The sequence below is a fragment of the Heterocephalus glaber genome, unplaced genomic scaffold (assembly GCF_053883595.1).
Source record: "Heterocephalus glaber isolate CG9 unplaced genomic scaffold, H.glaber_assembly_v1.0 deba00001600, whole genome shotgun sequence".
Lineage (NCBI taxonomy): Eukaryota > Metazoa > Chordata > Mammalia > Rodentia > Bathyergidae > Heterocephalus > Heterocephalus glaber.
This window is the reverse complement of record NW_028258372.1, coordinates 1,210,018-1,224,157: the sequence shown is the minus strand read 5'-3', so window position 1 is coordinate 1,224,157 and position 14,140 is coordinate 1,210,018. Positions and strand designations below refer to the sequence as shown.

Here is a 14,140-nt window from a genome sequence, read left to right as displayed (position 1 = left end):
TTTTCCATATGAGACTTGAACATCCTGGGATTTGGGTACCAATGGGAGAGGAAGGGAATTCCCCCGAGGGATGGCTGTGTATGCCTGTGTGCATTATATGTGTCCATATATATTCATGTGTGGATATATGCACATAGAGACAGACAGACAGAAAGAGACAGACAGCAGGGACTAGTTTCCTTCAACTTACCATTAGCCCATCTCTTTACTAGAGAGAGGACCACAGATTTAATGGGGAGAGCAATGTGTCCAACTACAACACAATACTTGCAGCATTTCATGCAAATGGGCACGGCCCTGTAGCTCCCTCTGGGCCCAAGAAACCTCAGTGGAGGTTGTAGCTGGAGCTTCCCAGGAAGCAGGCTAAGAGTGGGCTGAGTGGATCACAGGCACCTCACTCAAAGAGAATCAGCTGGCTTGAGCTTCTGAATCAACAAATCCTCAGTCAGGAGGGCTAAGTGGGAAGGGTGAGGAGGCCTAGCTTCTGCTCTTACAAAGACGGGCCACATCCGCTTTGCATTCCCTGCTTCTACTCTTCTCATAACAGGAGTAAAACACAACTGCCAGCTTCCTAAAGCCAATGTTAGAAGCCACAATTCTGAGCTGTTAAATAATATTCCTAACTGATGCGAGAGGAACATGGATCCTCACCCTCAAGGCACTTGTAGTTTTACTTCCCAAACAAGGAAAATATCTATGTTTGACCTCATTAAATAGCATAGACTTGTCCATGACTGGGTGCTAACACAGTAGTGTGACCCATCAGTGCTTCAGGAGCTACAGAGAGAGAGAAGGATGTGGGCCAGAGGGCTTGGAAACCACTTTGGTGATGTGAGAAGGACCCGCACTGGTCTTAACACATGGGCAGATGTTAGTTACCAGAAATCAAGGGGGAGACTTCTGGAACAGCAAGAATTCAGTCAGAAAGGGAAAAAAGAGCAGACTTTACTGACTGGCTGGCCCAGGAGGAGGGGTGCAACTCACGGCTGGCTGAGACAGATGTGAATGAGCAGTGTGGACTGCAGGACAGTGGCCTTGACATCCAGCTGCACAGTTTGGATTTATGGCTAGTGAGTACAGTTACTTATCAATTCTTCATGTCTTCTCTTGGCCCCTGACTACTCCCTAGTCTCATTATTCACTTGCCTATAAGTTGGGTCCACCTGACTTCCCAACGGATCCCAGATTTGGCCGTTCTGAAAGCAGACTCATCATTATCATTTTCCTTCATCAAGAGACGGTGGTGTTAGCAACCATACAGCCTTCTAGCACAGGGGGTTGGGGTTTTCTTTGTCTTCTTCTCCCCACCCCCCAACCACCATAGCCAATTCCAGTTAGTCCCATTCTTCCTTCCTTCAAAATGTCTCTCGAATTGATTTCTCACTCTCTATTTCCACCATCACTCCCCATGGCTGTCTTCTAACTCTGTCTCCCTCTAGAAACCCTAACAAATCTCCTTCCCACCATCACAGCCTCTCCCTGGTATAGTCATCACTGGAAGAAAAAACTACCTATATTGCTATTTAAATCACCTTATCTTACCCCACCCATCAGGAACCTAAATTCCTCTGCTGCGCCTGTGAGAACTTCCATAGCATTGCCACTGGACCATCTGCCCATGGGAAACTGACACCAGAGCTGTGGTCATGAAGCTCCCCCGAAGCCCCACTCACACTTAGCACATCCATGAGCTCCTTCTGTAGTTGTCAGGATACTATTCATGCTTAATATTCAGCTAACTAATCTCTTCCTCAAGGGTCCTTTCAGTCTACGTTAATCTCTCTTTTTCTCAACTCCTAGCCCACTTACAGTTCATATCCCACAGCATATTATTTCTAATCATTCATGTGTTTCCACATTTCCCATCCAGGTAGATTGTACAAGACTGTAAGACCTCTGAAAACCTGAGCCACTTTGCCATCAACTCTAAGGGTTGAGAGATTCTTACTGGACACGTCCTTAGTTCCCCTGTGGAAGTCAGCCTGTGTCAGAACAAATCCAATTATATGTCCTTCAATAGAAGAGGTATCCAATAAGTATCTGTTCAATTAAAAAACCTTTCTGATCCTACACTAGGTCAATAAAATGTCAATAAATACTTGTCGATCACTTGATAGAAACAACTAATTGATTCAAGTTCACAGGTAATGACAACATGAAGATATAGGATCATAAACCATAATCAGTCTTGTTTTCCATGCCCATGAATGCTGACTCTGGCATGAGAGTTTTGAACACACTAAGCCAATACTGCTTACATTAATTATAAAAACTAATAGAAGTTTCATTGTTATGTAGAATTTATGATGCTTTAATGATCACTGATTATAGTTTGGTTAATCCCCATTCATGGACAGATTTACTTCAAATTGCTGGACAGTTAACTGTATCATTGTTCAAAAGGCAGTAATTATTTCTTGCTGAAAATTGAGAGGTATGGAACTGAACCAGCTGAGCCCAACCAAAATTCCAAATGAATTCTGAAAACGCATATCGTCCTTCTGCAGTTATCAGATCTACTCAGTATCACTGTAGTTCTCCCTTTTGATCAAGAGAAGCAGTTCCATTAACGGACACAAAGAAAATACCTATTCAAAGGCTTGAGCTTTGAGCAAGAAGCATTATATCCTAATAGAAATAATTCCTAACCTTATATAAATAATTTGTACATTTGCTAATCTCACAAAAACAAGATTCAGTGGATAAACATATAATATATCCTTGAATATATAGTATTACTATAATAATATCTACAGTACATTTCTTTGTTTTAACAGGTCATATGATACATCAGAGAAAACTCTAGATAATGTGTTTTTAAAATTTTCCTTTTATCTTGACATCACTAAATGATTGGGAGTATTCACCACTAAGTTATTTAATGACAATATCCTTTTCTCTTACAAATGGCTTTGAAGTCTTCTACCACCTATTACAAGTATTTGGATACTTCCCCAACATGGGTGGGCAGGAAGCCAACCCAGCCACCAGGTGCCAATATTTCACCTGGCAAATCAGCCACACGACTGGAAAAGGGTGGGTCCATCCTCCTGTTAGAGGTTCATTTCCTCTCATTTTCCCATGAACAAGAAGTCACTGGAATGGGGAAAAAAACTTTCCTTAAAGAGCCGTATGACTAAAGATCTGAACTTGTTAGCTACTTGCTAACAAACAATCTGGAAGCAGATTCAAATTAATCATGAGACTGTATCTTACACTGACTTGTGTAACCCTGCTGATGGCCTGGATTCCAGGATGCTGCGATTTATCAAACTCTCAGAGAGTGCAGGGGCACATGGGAGTGCCTGTGAGTGTCACATAGAACAAGCACAGGTCATGACAGCCCCCAAGCAAACTTTGGGAATGTAAAGCCTGAACGGATCCCCGCAGGATATCACGAACCACAGTAAAGGAAAGGAACCTAATTCAGTTCACCCAATTCAATACGACCGATTGAAGAATGTGATCAGAACTGACTGAGATGCCATAAAATACTGCACTATATTTATATGATAATTGATTCAACAAGATCCCTTGAACCATTTACAATCACCTCCTAAAGATCAGGTGTTCAGCTTAATGAGTGTTAAATGAAGCATAATTTAAAAAAAAAGTTTTCCAGCCAGAAAGTAATCGAAAGAACAAAGAAGTATACTTCTATCCATCACAGTACTATCCCACGAGATATTAACTTGATCATGTATTTATAATGGATATATAATTATTATAATACATCTTATATGCATATGTTCTTTAAAACTATTATAATGCAATTTACCATCTTCTACGACTTGTTTTTTCCACCTGACAACATGGTGGCATCTGTCTTTGACAGTCTACACAAAAATACTCATGCTAGGGGCAGGGGATTTAGCTCAGTGGTTCCACTGCCTGCCTTGCAAGTGCAAGGTCCCAAGTTAGATCCCTGGTACCAAAAAATCAAAACAGAACAAAACAAAATACTCACTCAGTATCCAATGCCCCTAATCTTTTTCCCCATCGGATATGCAGAAAATGGCAACCTGTGTTCCTTTATTTTACCTTCTTTAAGAATGAGATGGAACATATTTTTCAAATGTTCCCTAGTTATTTGCATTTCCTTTGGGACTTGCTTATTTTATATCTTTTGCTCAGTTTTTAAAGCAAGTTAATTATATTTTTCTCATTCGCTTGTAGTCACTCTTTGGATAATGGATAGTAACTCTTTTCCTGTAATGTATAATTCAAATATTTTGTCCCTTCTGTCACTTGTCTTTTAACTTTCTGATGATTGTTTTAATGAAGTGACAGTTTCCTTAATGGCCTCTGGATTTTCTCATATTGTTTACAAAAACCTCCTGATCCAAGATAATTTTTAAAAGGTTCATTCATATTTTCTTAAAATGCTTGTATAGATTTGATCCTTATGCTTAGAGCTTTATTCCACCGGAAATTTACTTGTGTATGGTATGAGTTCAAATGGGTAGCTGGTTTTCTCTATACCATTTACTGAAACGTGGACTCTTCAGCCACAGATTTGAAACAACTCCATCTGGAATATTCTTTTATATTCCTGGGTCTGCTTCTGAACTCTAATCTTTTTTGGCTAATTGCTTTATCACTGCACTTTGTGTATTAAATGGTTTAAGATGTACACGCTGTTTTGATAACTACTGGGACATGTCCTCACTCACACAAAAAAATCTTTGGTTTATTTTTCATGACTACTCTCATATGTTTTCCTCTCAAATGAGCTTCAGAAGAGGCTGCTCCAGTTCCATTAAAAATCTCATTGAAAATGGGGTTGTGTTACAATTTGTGGAGAAAATGGCTGAGTGTTTACAGCTTAAACTCACCTGATTTAAAGCTCAATTAAGGTTTCAAAAATAAAACAATATATTTTACAATGATTTCAAAAATTAAGCCATTATAGTAAGTGGGAAATATTGTAATTATTCCTAGTACATCACATCAAGGCTTCAGGAAATAAATGGCAGTAGCTCCCTTTGATTGACTGCTCAATCAAGTAAACAATAGCCTACTCTGAGCCAAGAAACTGTAATGAGTTACAGGGATAGAGGGCTATACACGGTATGAGCCTTGTGCTTGGAAACTTCCAATTTAGGGAAGAAGATAAGACAAACCTATTCGCAGGTAAGGCGCATGGCTGTACACATCTTGATGTAGGCACCGTGGACAGGATTTTCCAGCATCCAAGGTCAGGGTTTTCACAGTGCAGGAAATACAGTTTCTCTCCTCTCACTCTCTCCTGTCCCCTGGCCTCCCTCTCTCTCATTTTTCAGAAGAGAACATTCAGGCCCAGGCAGAGTAAGTCATCAAGCTAAGTAGACAGTGGTGAGCTGTCCACTGCGTCGCTGAACATTTCAGAATGGTCCATAAATCTTTACCTGAGAGGCAGAAGAGTGCCTTAAAAACTCACATGTACAACTGTCAATAGCCATAAGTCTCATGCCCCAAATCAGTTAAAATTGAAAAGCTTGGATTCAACCCACTCTGTTCCAGATTTCCTTTGATCTGGATGACATCAAATACCAGAAATTAATGATGTTGTACCCATCACTTAGTGGTTGTGACATTAGAACCTATAGACCATGTCTAGACAATAAAGTGGGAGAGACCTTTTGGGGCCTTCAGGCAATTCATCCTTAAAGCCCTCAGGTAATAAACCCTAAGACCCATTGGAATCTTTGCACCTATGGAGAAGAGGTTTCTAAAACTCAACTCTCAGATCCACTTTTGATTTTTCCCTTGAGTTTGTTTCTGTCAATTTTAGGCAGGTAACACATTTCAGCCATGAAGCAATCTTTTTTTAGAAAAGAAATTTGCGCTCACAGCTTTAATCTTATATTTCCATGCATATTGAGTTAAATGTTGTAAAACTATCAATTCTGTCAAAACCTAGCAAAGAGAAAACAAGACACCATGCAATCTTAATGTCCAAACTGACTAGTGATTATCAGAAATTAAATGTGCAGGAATTCCAAATCTTTTTTGATTTGAGATGTCTAGATAACTTTTGTTTTTCCATAATTGTATGAGGTTTCTACATAGTATTTAAGAATCAATTATATTGCAATTGATGTAATTAACTCTAATAATCCATTAAAAGTCAGTAGGAGGGCTATTCAAGTCAATAGAAAAGAAGGGGTATATTATGAAGGTGTTATTAACCTATACAGAATTTTACCAGACATTTTCTTTTCTTACATAATAAATACACAGTGGTTAGGAAGGCTGTCATTATAATTTAATGTGAACAATAGTCCTTCACTTTTTTTCCTGTGCAACCCTTAACTAATTCCATGTACCGTGCACAAGTAAAATGAAACCTTTTCTAATCAGGGTACAGTTATATCAATCATCTATTACTCCATCATTAAAGAAGAGGTCCCTTCTCAGCTCAGCAGAAGAGAACAGGGTACCGGCAGAAGTTGCAGGCCCACCTGCTCTTTCAGTTGACAAGTCTCAGTTTCTGGTGGCTGTCAATTCTTTGAAACTCATCAGAGAATAAGCAGCCACCCAGAAGTTTTGGTTTAGAATATTTAGGCAGCCACTACACTGTCACTGGGAGCTTGGCTTCATTTTCCCTTGGACATTGGGTGAACTTACGAGCAGTATGACCTTCTGCATTAAGTATCATGCAAACTGCTCACCTATGCAGCACCCCACATGCTGAAGCTACTTGGTCAGAGGTCTGTGACTGGCTCTCACTCTAAGCCTCGGAGACATCTAAAGCCAGCAGCCTCAACAGAATTGGCCTTGCCACCTCTGGGAGTCCAGGTCCCAGGCTGTGCTTTAGAAATGAGCTCTTAGCACATTTCCCATCCCTTTCCCATTACTCCTAGTAAAACGAGACAGGAAGACAAGTCTGGAATGCACAGTTTCAATCACAGGTCTCTAATCACCGGCCTTCTCTGCCTGTCACCACTTCCCAGTTGTGCTTTCCAATTTGGAAACAAACAAAAATGCTCTTCGAAGGACTGTTTCCAACATTTGCATGAAAGGATACTTCGTGAGTAGTCTTAGCCACTTATTCTACTGTGGGCTTTGTCAGGAATACAGAGCACGCTGGCTTCAGGTCTGAGCCCTGGTAACTGTCCCCACCCCTGTGGACAGCAAGCAAGAAGTCACTCCTTCCCCACCAAGAGCCACCAAGAGCTCCACAAAGGTGTGAAGCTGCAGGTGTGATGGAGGGGACTCGGCACCTGGCCCCAGGACACGTGGAAGAGGACTGTGTGTCCAAAGACAAGCACTCAGCTGCCTCTCACCCTTAACAAGGGCGGGGAAACACCCGCCTCAGATGCCTGTGTTACATTATCCCCATTACACTGGGACTAAATTAGACAAAAATGTGAACAGAGCTTTGTAAATCATAAAACGCTACCTAAATCTGAGATTGAGTTTGTGCTTACAGCATGTTTCGAAATCACAAAGAGTTTTCAAAGTCAGAGGAAAGGGGATGAAGCAATAATTCTCAAACTTGGTTGCACATGAGATTCACCTTGGGACTTATTTCAAAGTGCACATGTCTGTCTCCCAGCTGATTTTGATTCTAACTACAGGCTGAGAGACACTTGGATAAGGAATGGGTAGGAACGGATTCTCATTCATTCATCAGATACTCTAAACACTAGGAAGCCTTAGAGGATACAAATAATTATGAGATATGGCTCAAATGTCGAGCAATTTCAGCTCTACTTGGAGAGAGGTGGGAAACATCCAGACAAAGATAAAATAGAAGGCTCTGTGCACCAAAGTAGGAAAAACAACTTATAAGTAACACTGCTGCTGGTTTCCGCTTTGAGAAAGCCCCATCTTCCCCAGGAGGGAGTTCTGGCCTCCATCCTCAGGGATAGACCACTGCCATCGGGACCCTCTGTTCCCTTCCACATCCACTTCCTGGCTGAGTTCTGAGAGCCAGGGGCAGCCATAGAGGTCTCTGTAGGGAATCGGGGAGAGAGTACGGATCCTGCCCCCGCTCCTGGAAAATCAGGGCTCCCCAGGAAGTAGCATCTCTGACTCAGAAGGTTCATCTCCCATATGGAACAAAGAATGCTTTTCATTCTGGAGAAGTCCTGTTTTATGGAGCCCAGGTAAAGACTGAGCAAACCAGCCACCGGCATGGGCAGCCACGGTGACGAGAATATGCCACTTACCCTCTGAAGGTTTCCCTTTGAATCTCCTCCCCACGGCCAGTCCCTGAGAGACCATTTGGGCACAGCAAAGCAGTGGCTTCAAAGTCACAGTAACTTTCTACGTGCCTGGGAGGAGATAGAAGGTCACCTTCCCTTTTGTCCTGAGATTCCCACTGGCGCTTTGTACTGGTCCCAAAAACACAGAGCAAAGAGACCTGGCCCAAGCGTCAAGAGGCCCGGCTTGACATTCTGCCCCTTCAGTAACGAGCTGGGAAACCATCGCTCTTTCTTTGGCCACATCCTTTTCCAAAGAGGAGAATTCGGGAGCCTGACAACCTCTTAGCTACATCATCACACAGTTAACATGCACGCCAGCTGAAAAACTTTTCTGAAAAAGGAAAAAAATATATATCCCTGATATTCAAAAACTGAATATGAAACCCCAAAGTAAAATTCTCCACCTCTGAACTAGCCAGTTTGACTATGAAGCTTGTCCGCACACTCTCTAGAGAACATGCCACCTGCCTGCCACTGTGCTATGAAAGCAGAGGCCGGCCGGGCCTGTGGGAAGTCCCCACCATCCAGCCCTTTGCAGAGAGAGACCTGTGGGCTGGGTGGCTAGGCCCACTCCCTTATCTCTGGCTGTCTCCAGGCCTGCGGGGCTCCCAGTGCTGCTGCCCTACCCCACCCCCTTCCACATCCCATTCATGTGACACTTTGTTCGCTGCTAAATTCACTTTGAGGGGAAAAAAATACTTCAACCAGGAAATACATCTCTTACAGCCATTTCATCCTCGCCTCACGTGGCTCTGGAACATTGCTCTAAAGAACACTCTCGTGGCATTTCCAGTTCTTTTCCTTTCAGACTGCAAACAGGAGTAGCCTGTCCGAGGGGAAACTACTCCCCATCAGAGCAGTTCTTCAAAGGGGACTTCTTCGGGCAGGAAAAGGGAACGTCTGATACTGTAGCTGAACAAACAGTCTCATTAAGCTGAGTGCCAGGTTGGAAAACCAGGCCTGCAAGGCTGTGGCCGCCAGCCATGCACCACGTGTGTGAGGCAGGCTCCATCTCTCGCTTCACTGTCCTGTGTCTCTCTTTTTGCTTCCACGTTGTCGTCTTCTTCACCCAATGCCTTCATAATTCTGGGTATAGAACTATTGTTTCTAGTATTATTCACTGGCTAATCTAATAGGTTCTTCTGATTCCCAAGTCCATTGTGAATCACAAACTATTCCATTATTTCTACTTCTGCAGTCCAGCTTCTCGTTCAGCATCCACACCTTCCCAGAAGAGTTCATTTTAAAGGGAGAGTGAATGATTCCTTCACACAATGTCATCATCCCTGAATGAGTAACTGATTCAATCCTAGAGCTTCAGAGAACCTCCAAAGGTCATTATTCTTTTCATCAAAAAATCTATAAATTCATGCAGTCAGAAAGATGGTTGTCTCCCTTGGGCTTTAACAGAGTCCAACCCTACTTACAACTTGGCCCGGAGTCTCCCAGTCTATATAGTTCATCCAAATAACCCATGGTTTTACTATAATGAGTTTTTCCACTTGAAGAGCTGGTCATAAGTGAAATTCCAAACCATAGGTCAGAGCAGGGCTTAGCCTTAGAAACTGGAACTTGCCTTTTCCATATTGGAAAGTTGGGTTTAAAAAAAAAAATTAAAGAATTTCAGTAACAAATGTTGGGATTACTCAGAAAACCTGTCCCTTAACTAGTTCCAATTGTTACTGGTTATCCATACATAGTCTCACAACTCTCAGAACTATTTCCAGATATCCCACCTCACCTTGTTCCCATCCCAATTCTTTCAATCAAAACTTCAGCAGAAAGTTTGTTCTTAATGTCTAAACCCTTTCTTGAATATTTCCTTGAGAAATAATTCTTCAATGATAAGCATCCTTAGAAAAAGTTTATGAAACTCTCCACTACCTAATTTAAAAATGAGAGTTCATCTGCTTTTATTTACTTAGCTTCCATCCATAACTGACTACTGCTTCATTCATTGTCACGTTCCATGATCGTACCACATAAAATCCCCTTTTACTTGAATTTATGCACCTTATGTTCCAACAGAAACAGTAGGCAGAATAAAGAAAACTATTAAGTACATCTCTGGACAGTTAAGCCCTCTGAGATCCCAAGTATTTTTAATTTTTCCCCAATAATAAGTGTTTTACTCAGCCATTCAGGCATATCCCGTTTTCCCACCAATATTTATGCATAGAAAGTCATCTTCTAAAAACCTAGTTAAGCTCCTCAATATAATTCACATTTTTGGAACGTTTGTCCATTCTGAATATTTGCTAGTAATTATTATGGAACAATCACAGGACAATGCAGTTGTCTCTCTAGTCATGAACCAACAACAAGCGTACAGATCAGCAACATCCATGAATTCGTAAACTTGCTTTATCTTTGGGGAAAGAGAAAAAAATTTTAATTCAGCAACTCAGATGCTGCATATTTAGCAACATCCCATCAATGAATAGATTTTTCATTTCTTACCTGATTTTTGCCTAGGTTGCCTGTCAAGCTAAGAATAAAGGTCAGTGGCTATTTTAGCAGTAATACCCCTAAATGGACCCCTCCTCACTGGACTTGCATAGATTGGATTCTCTCTTGTGCAATCAAGAGCACAAACAGCCCCCTTAGCCATGCAAAAGGGACAAGGTGGGAGATGTTCGCTTCAGTTACCTTTGACCAGGCCTTATTTGTTCTGCAGATAAAAAATACTTTGGTCTTCTTTACTCAGCCAGTCACCTTGCACAAACAGTAAACTCCCTCAAAATTTTTTTTCCAGCAGACCCTTGAGAAAACAAAATAGAAAAAAAAAACATGATCAAAATCTACTTTCTTTGGTCAACATCCTAACATTGAGCAATTTCTTGACATCTTAAACAAGTCTGTCCTGGCATCAAATTGAGAGTTGGTGAACTCCCTATTGACCAAAGAGCTGGAAGCAGTAATAGCCAGAATCGGACCACTTGTTCTGTCCCCACTTCTCCCCAGAGCATCCTGAGGACCTTACCACATTCACCTTTTGAATGCAGTGATTTTCGAACGTTTAGATCATACACCTCTCTCAAAAAATGTTTGAATGTATCCAATCTGTGTATTTTTATTTACAACTTACATATATATATATATTATTCTATTGTGTGCACCGAAAATGTAGGCACCTACTGTCATTTGAATATTTCAGGTGTACATGGATCGAAAGGTCACATGATCCCTGTTTAAGTATGTAGAATTACGATATGTCAATAAAAAAGAACATATGCACCCCAAATTCATAGTTTAAAATGAAATAAAAATTAAAATAAATAGAAAGTTTAATGTCTTCTTTCTGCACACTACTGTATAACTTTGGAGTCTCTAAGGAATGTGGAAACCCTCCTTCTGAACCCCTACTTAAGAATGCAGTCATGTCATTTGTCAGAACTCAATCACTACTTTGTCCTAATCAAAACCTGTTTTCGGGAAAATATCTGCCATCAGTCATTACCAGCCTCTGTGAATAAGGACCTATCATTATATTAATGCTTCCAGCAGTATTTGCATTTTAAGTATATGCCTAATTATGAGAAGAAAGCTTTATTTTGTGTTAATATCAAGAACGTCAAAATAATTCGTGGTATCTGGAGGATTGAAAAGGTTTCCTGACGGCCCTGATCTCAGGCAAATTAGGAAGGCCTCATCGATTGAATACGCAGTGGCAGCACCATGCTTTGTAAATAAAAGGATTTAAGGACAGCAAACTGGTTAGAAGAAAGAACAGTAGGGTGACATATTGGCCACAAAATTTTTTGTGACAACAGCCTCAAGTTTCTACTCAAATCGTGTGTTCATGGAAGGACTCAGAGGAGAGGACGGTATTGATGAGCATTGTAGAGAAAAAGCTTAGAGTCCTCTCTGGCCCCTGTGATTCCTCCACAGCCAACAAAAACAAGTCTGGATAAACTCCCACAATGCCAATATGGAAACGCAAAGGATTGGAAGTCCCAAGTTGAGGAGTTAAAGACATCCATAATTCCAGAAAAATACTCCCAAAGAATCAATCACAAGTGTTTGCATAGCTCAAGTGTGTATGTTGTTATAAATTAAGGAAAAGAGTTTTCCCATAGGATAAAAAGAGCAATAATCTAGATTATTCTCATCCTTGTGAATATTAATTTGAGGGTTTTCATTTTTTTCACATTAGACATATGTATTGCTCCAATTCACCAAGTAACTGCAAAATAGTCTATTTGACTTTAACCTATAAAAACCAGAGGAACGTGGAGAGAACAGGTCATTTGTTGAGAATTGTGTCCTCTGCACATTTCACCCATGCATATATGCGCATGTATTAGATGTATATTTGTACATAGAGAGAAATCCCTGATATTCAGTTTATCATCTGGCTAGGCAAATCTGGGGCCCATGAAAAATGATAAAGTGATATACTGGCAGTCACCAAATAACATATCATTGTGCCAGCAGAATGAAAAGTGGGATATAAGTAGAGTCTGATTACCGTGAATTTCTAGAGAAAGTAGGGGCAGACATTTCAGATAAATAAACTGATACCAAAAAATGGAAAGAAGTTTAATTTAGCAAACCACACCTGGAGACACAAGATTCACTAGTATAGGAGAAGGACCAATATCAATACAGTAAGAGTCAAAAAGTTAACATTAATGAATTGATAAAAAACACATATAATCTTAGTTTGCTTGAAACACTGGGGGAAGTAAAGCAAAGGGTGTGCTGTCGTGGCTGTTGTTTGACTTAAAATATTCCCATAAGGCCCTTTCCTGCTGTCTGAGCCAACACGGACATGTAGATAAGCAGGCGAAGTCACCTGGTGCGAGCTTGGTGACAGGGGCTCGACATGTGCACCCAGGAACTCTGTCTGCTCTCGCGCTGTTCCAGCCTTTGACCTTTGTTTCTGAAATGTCAAGGTATCTCTTGTGTCATCATGAGCCTGCCCCCCAGCCCCTCGCAGTCACACCACGGAATGGACAAAAGCAATGCCAAAAATGATAAGACTCGAGAATTGCTGAACACCAGTTCTTCTGTCAACATTCCTGTCCTGAAATCTCCTTTTACTTAACAAACCTAGATCACTTCCTTTAATGGTGCAAGGGAGAAGAAAACAGAGGCACACTATCGATTACCTCTTTCCAAAATATAATTCCCAGGAGGGAAATCAAAACTGTCCTTCTCATCTGGAGTCTTGCTTTGTGGTTGTCACAAGTCGCCCCTGCACATGAGCACCACTCCTAGCAAGAGTGGAAGCTGACTTCCCAGCTTTTTATTTAATCTGTATAGTAAGCTTACGAAGCTAACCTCAGCCACCATGCCCACAAGGAACCTGACATTTTTCTCAGGAGCTTCATGTCCCAATGTTGCCCAGACTAGATTCTAAAGAATGCACTTTGGGCGGGGGGAGGGTACCAGGGATCAAACTCGGGTCCTTGCGTTTGGGCAGCAGGCGGTGAAACCACTGAGCTAAATTCCCAGCCCTAGAATGCACTTTTTAAATATATGAAGGAATCAGTTCGTGATCTTCAGATTATGGAGCAGATACCTACAGATTTCATTTAGTCTGGTTATTGAGAAAGTCAAAATGGCCAGATGTTATACGATCAGAAGAGCTGGTATTTTCATCAATAAGTAGATTTAGTGTTATATTCATTGCCCACCACCTGATTGTGAAGATTGTCAAATCCAACTAAAGCAAAACAATGGCCACAAGGGCAGGCTATGTCTGTTTTGTTAACATGTGCCCTCAACCCCTTGCATAGCACTTGCTACATAATAGGTACTTCTGGTAGCTTCTCTCTAAGATGACCACTTCTTTTCTTCTCAAATGCACAAACCATCACTCTCTGGTGATGTAGAATCCAGTTTTCCAGTGCCTAGAATCTGAGTTCACCAATGACTGCCTGAGTAAATGGAAGATGGAGTAAATGGAAGATGGAGTAAATGATCTGTGTAACCACCCAAGC

The 14,140-nt window shown here is 41.2% G+C and overlaps 1 protein-coding gene across 1 annotated transcript in view; it reads right to left on the bottom strand.

Annotated features, from left to right (window-relative positions):
- Positions 1–14,140, bottom strand: part of LOC110350941 (uncharacterized) — a 73,270-nt gene that overhangs the window by 27,600 nt on the left and 31,530 nt on the right. The window contains exon 6 of the mRNA XM_087194223.1: positions 10,842–10,953. The gene's annotated coding sequence lies outside the window, so the exon portion shown is untranslated. The remainder of the gene's footprint in view (positions 1–10,841; positions 10,954–14,140) is intronic.